Below are 8,291 nucleotides of genomic sequence, written 5' to 3'. Positions count from 1 at the left end.
GGCCGCTGAGGGTGGTGGTGGGAGGGGGGGGAACGGGGACGGAGCGCGGCCGCCCGGCCACGTCGGCGCCAAGCCCGGGGCGGCGCCTCGGGCTCCTCCCGCCGGCCGTTAACGGGGCTGAGGGGAGGGAAGATGGCGCTGAGGTGGAAAGGCTGAGGGCTCTGCCCCTGCCGCCCTGACAGCGGGAGATGGGGCAGAGGGTTTGAGGCGGCGCCCAGTGCTGCCTCTTTTAAGTCTGCCCTCTTTAACAGAAGGCTGGTGAAGGAGCGCGCTGGGTGCTGACAGAGAAGCGCCAGGGCGGTAGCTGTGGGTTTTGTTTATAAAAGCCGAGCACAGTCATCCACAGCGGAGCAAAAGGGCAAGCTCCGCGGAAACAAGGCGGACACCCTCCTCAAACCGCACCACAGGCTTCCTGCGGGCCCTCGCTACCTCAGGCCCTTCCGTCACAGCCCAAAAACATAAATTAAAGCGTGAGCGGAGGGAGTAAAAAGCACACAGTGCCACCACTTCTCACTGCATTTCACCACCAGGACCTGGAGATGCCATGTACCACCAGAAGTGTGCACTTTGCTGAGCTCTTCCCCCAGCTGAAGCTGCACTAAAAGCAGCTGTGCAGTCCCCTGCATCTCGTGTTTACAGATACAGAAAAGTGAGCCCTTGCAATTGCAAGAATCACCAACCCCAGTGCTATCTGCTAGAAATAATGTCGTGACACCACAAAACAACAAAGAGTATCTATGAACCTTCATTATTAATTTCCCCCTAGGCCTGTTTAGCTGCGAGCGGGCTAGAAAGCAGTTTTGCTTTTCTTTGGATGCAAATGATTTTATTCCCCTCACGCAGCTCAACACGAAATTTAAAGTGCTTCTTTCAGCCACCGCTCCACAGCCTTAGATTAATACTTGGGGTATTCTGGGTGTTTGTTATTGTTGTTTCTTAAAGCACAGCTGATTAAATGAAACTTCCAGAAATCTACTGCGTGAATAAGCTCAACATAGCCCTTGCATTTTTCATTTATACAATTTTTACTCCACTTCTGAGCAACATCAGAATCTAAGGCAGGTAGGTTACTTGTCGCACAATACACTCAAATGAGAAGGTGAAATGTACTTAAAAACAGAAAATCATGCAAAATGCTCTAAAGTCATAACATTACCATTAGGATCATAGCTTCCTGTTACTCTATGATTTTTTCCCCTCTTTAAAACAAAATAGGTCACTGTGCATCCAAAGCAAGCAAAACTACTAAACATAGTTTATCACACGTAGTTTATCATACGTGTGATTCTGCACAGAAATGCAACCAACTAATATCATTCCAAAGAACCTCAACTAACTGTGGGGTTTTATCTCTATTCTGTTTTTCCATTTCTGGCCTTATGTTTCCTTATTGTCTGTAATTATGGACTGTAAAATTAGAGGAAGGAATACGTAAAGCACCTTGGGATGCCTGAGTTAATTACTTCAGCAACGTATATACACTTCATATTCCAAGTCACATAAGAATGAAGTATGAGTGACGCATGAAAACATGCTGCTGCTCCTGGCACACAGCATGGAGCATAAGAGTGAACTACAGACAAGAATAGGAATAACGAGGGTTTTGTTGGTTTGTTCATTTGTTTTAGCTGCTGGCTTTCACACAACTAATTTAGCACACTTTAAGAATCCACCCTAGATACGTCCTTAGAAGATTTAGAACGTTCTCTTGGGCTGACAACCCTTCATTTCAATTTAAGAGAAAAATGCCAGCCCTTCCATACATCTCTTGTATAAAATATACAATATAACCATGGGTGATTTTTTTTCAGAGCACAGTTCTAATAAATACTGGTCCAAGAAACAGCACCTGATTCTCATTTTATCACTCTGAAACCCCTCTGCTACCAACTTCGAAAAGGAATGGCTAGAGCCCACACTGACAACAGAGTCTGTGCAGAAATCTAGCTATAAGAACAGTTACTCTGTGTGTATTTTTAAGACCGAGTAACCCACGTTCAATATATTGGCTAATTGAAATCCGGGTCCCATTTGAGCTGAACTCCCAGCCATCTTTTAGTAAGACAGGCAAAAAAAGACTACTGTCGTAGAAGATTGAGTTACCTCAGCTGGCTTCACACGTTGTAGAATTCAGTCAAAATAAATAACTGTCTTCTCACCTTTAAAAGTTCAGACTATAAATCCATTATACACTAACAGTACAAAGTCTTGTTCTGTTTCTGCCCTCATCTGTCAATGAGTAATGCAAATCAGCTTTTGGGACTGTCACAAAACTCAGTGTATTTTCTTTAAACTCACTCATACAACACTAAAAGCATTTAAAGACTGTGGTGCTGCCTGAGAGATTTTCTGGGATGTATTTCTCAAGAAGCAGATTTATAGAGGATTAAGTTTTAATGCTACTGAAGAACAACTGCAAGCTGCCTTTTTTCCTTGTCCCCCCCCCCTTTTTTTTTTTTTTTAAACTTTTTCAGCAAGTCATGTGATACCTTCCCAGTAAGAAGGAAACTGCATTTCAAGATGTTTACTGTACTTCCGTGTTTTCTTTGCCTTTTATTTTTCTGCCGAAGACTGACTGAGGCAACACACAAAAAACACTAAAAACAATGCTGTAATTAAGTATTCTGAGAACACGCTGTTTCCTTGTTCAAGGCTTATAATCAAGTTAAATCATGTCTCATTTTCATGTCTCAGTTATAGGGTTTGGTTTTTTGTTTATTTGTTTGAGGGTATTTTTAAGCAAATGACATTTTTACCGTTTAAAGATACTACATTCTGAAAGGCTGTGTTAAACTTTTAAGACACACAGCAAAATCTTTTGTGCAGCTTTCTTTTGTTGTGTACCATATTCCATCTTTCTGAAATGCCACAAATTTAGGAGGTTACTACGACTCTTACGAGACTGCAAGCAGATATTCTTTATCAACTAAGACAAAAAGCTGCGCGTAAAACCATGCCTTTGGCTATATTAGAATAAATTCAGAGTAGTTCCATTGAAGCTGCTCAAATTCTGCCGTGTTAATCCAAGTCCTTTGTTGCCAATTGCTATGCAATCTCTATCATCATGACAGGCTGTAGATGCTTTCTCTTTCAAATTCAAGTTCAGTGAGTTCATACAAAGGTTTTAAACAAACAGGTTCTCACAGATTTGGCTGCGGTACTTTAAGATCTTACTGCCCCCACCTGTCCACCCTGTATCATTCTTCTGCTAAAGGTTGCCACCTCTGAAGCAAAATAGGACTTGCGTTCACACCAGTCCATGCTGGCTCTTGCAGTCTTTTGTACGCCACTGCAGATACCACCACCAGCAGCAGTTTGTCAAAGCAGCATGACAACTGAAGGGTCACCTACTCTGGGGAGTTCTGCACTGATGCAGCAACACTGACATGTTGAGGGATTTTTGAAACAGCAAAGATCCCATGGCTTGCTACAACTGAGCAAACCAAGCTACCAGGACGACTACAAGAAGTCCCCATGACAGTGTTCCCACATCGCCCAATTGAGGAATTTAGAGAAATATTGTTGCCAGCAGCTGGCTTCAAGGGCAAGGTCTACATGACTGCTAATCACAAGGGGGTTGTTTTCTTGCAGGTGGGGTTGTTTTCTTGTAGTTGTTTGTTGTCTGAGTGCTTTTGACCAATAATGTGTGAGACACTATCCACCCCTGTTAAGTTCACTATAAAAGTCAGGCTATTCGGGTAATAAAATGGAGCATGATCTGACCATACTGGTGTCTGTCGTGCTTTCGGCCGTTCTGCCTGCAACACTGATGCAGATGTGTTGAATAAATACTGGTGTAAAAACAGAACTGGTGTTTGGACCATCATATATCCCTTCTGACAGTATAGCACATCTGCATGAAAGCTTACGTACAGCTCCTCAACATAATGCACATCCTCTGCTTCATCACTGCCTCTACAAAACAAAACTGCTATGCAAAATAGTTACTTTCTCAGCGGGCGTAAAGGAAATATGGTGCAGGGAGCCTTACGGCTATAGATTTGTAAAGGATGGACAGATAGAACAGATTTCAAGCATTATTTTATGTTTATCTTGAATTCCATCCCAAAAGGGTGCTAAAAATAAAATGAGGAATTAAATTAACATTGCTTTTAGATGAGGACACTGTTAATACATCACTAGAAGAGAATGTTGTACTAGGTTATCATGAGAAAAGTACAAAATGCCAACTTAAGTGGCAGGCCTTAAGTTTCTTTTATAATTATTTTAAAATCTGTAAGTCACTGCAAGGGTATTTCCTCAGCAAACAAAATTACTCAGCCCTAATAATCATGTGCAATTCAAGGTAAGTATGTGGAAGCGAAGCTACTGCTCTAGGCAAATGCTATATGGAGGGGAAACAGAAAAAAATAGGCAATGAGAATTTTAAAATTGCATATGCAGAAAGGCAGCCAATACCTTGACTATGCCCTTAAATTTGATCAGGTATGCCAGGGAAAAAGCTGTATTTCTACCTCTACATAGCATCTTGCTTTGAGATGGGATCAAACCAAAGGACTCGGGTTTCAGAGTACCACCTTCCAGGGCACAGACACAAAAGGCGTTAAGGATCTTAAAAGCCAGCATGATCAGGTTTCTAACGACAGCCTCCTTAGAAGATGGATTTCTCCCAGCTTTTATTCTCTTTGGTTTATGAACAATTTTGAGACAATCAATCTGTTTATAAGATTATATAACACTGACCATTGTCATTCACCCCGTCTCATGAGCAGAAAGTTACTGTCTGAAGACTAGGCACGGTGCTGTCCAAGCTACCCGTGAACTCTCATTAAAACTTAAAAGTTATCTGGAAAAAAAACTGATTCTCTGGCATTTAGAGGAAAGCAGCAGTACATATGGGGACAACAGTACGAAACAGCTTGCTTGGCCTCTCTCAGAGGTCTGAAACTAGTCACCTGTAACCACACTACAACATATGACTCGTCCCTAAACACCTGCAATTAAATCCCTCAAAATGTCGGTGTCAGAGGTAGCACACTGTTTCTCCCGTGACGGAAGTTTGAGAGGCTTCAGGGTGTTACTGATGTGGTGTGCTTCGCCGGGCACCTTGCCAGCTGAGCGCAGGACATACCAAACAGCTTACACTGAAATATGAGAGTCACATCCATCCTGCTGTTTTAATGGATGTTTTCCTTGCAGGTGAATATTATGAGGATGTCAACAAAAAATTTATAGCCGATAAACTGGATGAGTAAACTTAAATGGATTTGAAGACGGACCAGGTCAGGACCTCTGTTTCTCAAACTCAAGTGGGGTAACACACCTGCTTCAGCAGCACCATGGAACTCATTAGGACCCGCTCCTCCCATTAATCTCCACAAGCCCCTGGGAACATACAAAATAACTTTACTGAAAACTGCTGGTGCTACAGAGTCACTTCTTCCCCCTCCTGAAACAGTGATTTAGCATCTAGGAGACTTGCTAGACTTCTTCACCAAGGAAGTCTCTGCTGAATGAACTCACGTCCCACCTGGGCAACAGCAAAATCCTAAGAACCTGCAGCCTACCTACGAAAAATCTTCACTCATCTAAACAATTCCAGTGCAAAACCCTTAATGTAAAGGAACTACATTCCTGTGCCGTTCGGGATGCTACATACCACATCACTCACTGCACTGGCACAAACATTTGAGGCACAAGAATTACAGAAACTGACTCACGCGTGTTAACCAAGCAGACATACTTTACTATGGGCTCTATTTTTTTTTTTTAAATGTCTCAAAATATATATAAAAAAAGCTACTTTATACATGCCCACCTGTGGAAAAGTGATACATGTTGTGTTTTTGTTTTTATTTTTGTTTTTTTTAAAAAAAAGGAAGCAAGGCTTAAGACGACCACAACAAAAAGAGAATAAGCACTGTTTTTGACTACAAATTTCCTGATTTGCTACTATTCAAAAGGTTAAAGAGTATTTTGATACCTGCACTGGAAGTGGGAAGGCAGACAGTAGTTTTATGGCTATAAGCACAGTAAAGAGGAATTTGTGAACTGGTATAGCCCTACTGAAGTGGGAAACACCACACCATAACTTCAGTATGGTGTGTAAATGTATAGAAATAAATGTAAATGTAAATAAATATTTGGCATGCAATTGATGTCTCACTTCACAGAAGTTCCACTATATTCTGAAGGTAATTCACACTTTAATTATTAATGAGTTAGAGTGACCAGACACTTAAGTTTTGGGCACTTTTTACATGCTAGCAAAATAAAGAGCATTCAGCAAACAGTAATTTCCAAAGGTAAGCTTAAAACGCTTCTTCATCACAGGAAACTGTCATGAGTTCAAAAGGTTATTAAGCGCTTACAAAATTTCTTCATCTTTAACGGTTTAAGATGCAAAATCATCTTGAAAATTTATCTGTCAATAAAAGTGGACCGACTGTTCTATGATGCCGATTCTCTCAGCATTTTTTCAATATGGTTTCATCAGCAGTGGTCATATTGACAAATGCAGTTTTCAAGGCCTGGATCTATGCCCTGAGGAAACTTCATTTACACCAGAGATACTTAAAGTGTTAAAAGCAAACAAACCAAAAAACAAACAAACCCCCACCTACAATAAAAAAACTCAAAAGTTATTTAGGCAATTTAGTCTAAGTAGTAGTTCAGTATGCCTAGCAAGTTGAAAAATAACTACAGTTTTTCTCATCACCCCCTTCTGAGGCCTCCCTACTTGCTCACAGCCCTGGAGGTGTAATTTGGAGGACAGAAGGGCGCAGCCAAGCTTCTCCCTGCTGTTGTCCACTTTGACAGTTAACAGTGGAGAGCTTAACACGGACGTGAAAAACCCACTGCATTGCTGAGAAGTCACTGATTGTTTAGGAAATGTCCCGGTGGCAATCTAAACTTGTGGATTTTTTTTAAGGCCTCTTCTGTTCTGTTGTGTTTTCTTAATACCAAGGATGCTGATCCACTGTTTATCCTTTCAGCTTCCCGGCAATGATCCATGATCTCGTAACCACAAACTGTGATTACTGCTATTTCCTCCTAGCAGAGCTCTTCTGGAAGGGCTTATCAGCTAGCTACAGCTGGCTCAGAAGGTACATCTGGCTGCTCTCCCCACTGCCCACACCCTAAAGTATCCATGATACACATATCAGTCTATGCTACGTAACTTTTCTTTACAAATTCAGTGAGACTGACAACATTGAGATCTTCCCCCTCACTTTGTCCCAGCGTATCTGCACTTCGGATTCCTAATCTTAACATGCAGCTGTTCTTTCACATTTACTTTGAGCTTCAGAAAGCTTAACCTGCTTATTATTTCTGAAAGCTTTCCTCCTACCTAGAGCCACTGCAGAAAGCTTAAGAGATTCTAAAGATTGCTAGAAATATTCTTTACTAACAGTTACCCTTTCCCCTTTTCTTCATGTCTTTGCACCTCACAAAGCACAGCATGCTCTAGCAATTGCCTGAAATCCTGGTTCTGAATTTAGAAGTGCTCAGAGCCCCCAGACACTGCCAAGCTAAGTTATAGGGAAGAGATTCCCCTTTGGACCAGGGAAAGCAGCAGAAAGAAGCCCTAACAGCATGGCTGCACTATGCAAAAAAAAAATAATAAAAAAATAAAAATAAAAGTGCAAAGAAGTTCAGGTTTCTAAATGGTGGAGGCAAACACTGCAGGGTAGCTGTGAGAGGGAAAACAAAACTGGGAGGACGGGTCAGCTCCAACCCACTTCTGTATCAGGCGTCTTGCTCTGGGAACTTAGAGATGTTTCCATCTCAAGCTAATGGCAACTTCTCTTTTCATCTTCCTGTTTTTGTTTGTTTGTTTTGGTGGTGGTGGTTTTTATATTTTTGGTTTTGTTTTAGTTAAGAATAGCATGATATGTATCTACGGCCAGAAAGATGACACAGAAGCTAAGCTTAAAAAAAAAGCTGTTTTCAGCTTAAAAAGCTGTTTCAAGGAAATCATCTCAAGGAAACTGAGTTTCCTTGATTCAACTTCCTTGAAACACTTTAACATCCCAAAGTTCGAAGGTACCTGGTCAATGTTTTCCAGAAAGCTGTTTTTCCATCAGTTTTTGTTCTGAAAACCTGGAATGTTTTTCTACACTATGTATCAAAGAACATTACATGTACAAATACATTTCAGGGTTACCTGCATTTTCTTAAAGCTCGAGTTTTCTTACATCATCTATAGGTAAACCCAAAAGAACACACATTGACCTCTTCCCCAGTTTATAAACACAAAGTTAAGACAATGAAAAATTCCCATCCTTAACACTACAACACTGAGTTCAAGGGGCAGCATATAAATTAGG

This window comes from Netta rufina, assembly GCF_964035555.1.
Source record: "Netta rufina genome assembly, chromosome: 4".
Lineage (NCBI taxonomy): Eukaryota > Metazoa > Chordata > Aves > Anseriformes > Anatidae > Netta > Netta rufina.
The sequence above is the reverse complement of the archived record's forward strand: the minus strand, read 5'-3'. Positions refer to the sequence as shown.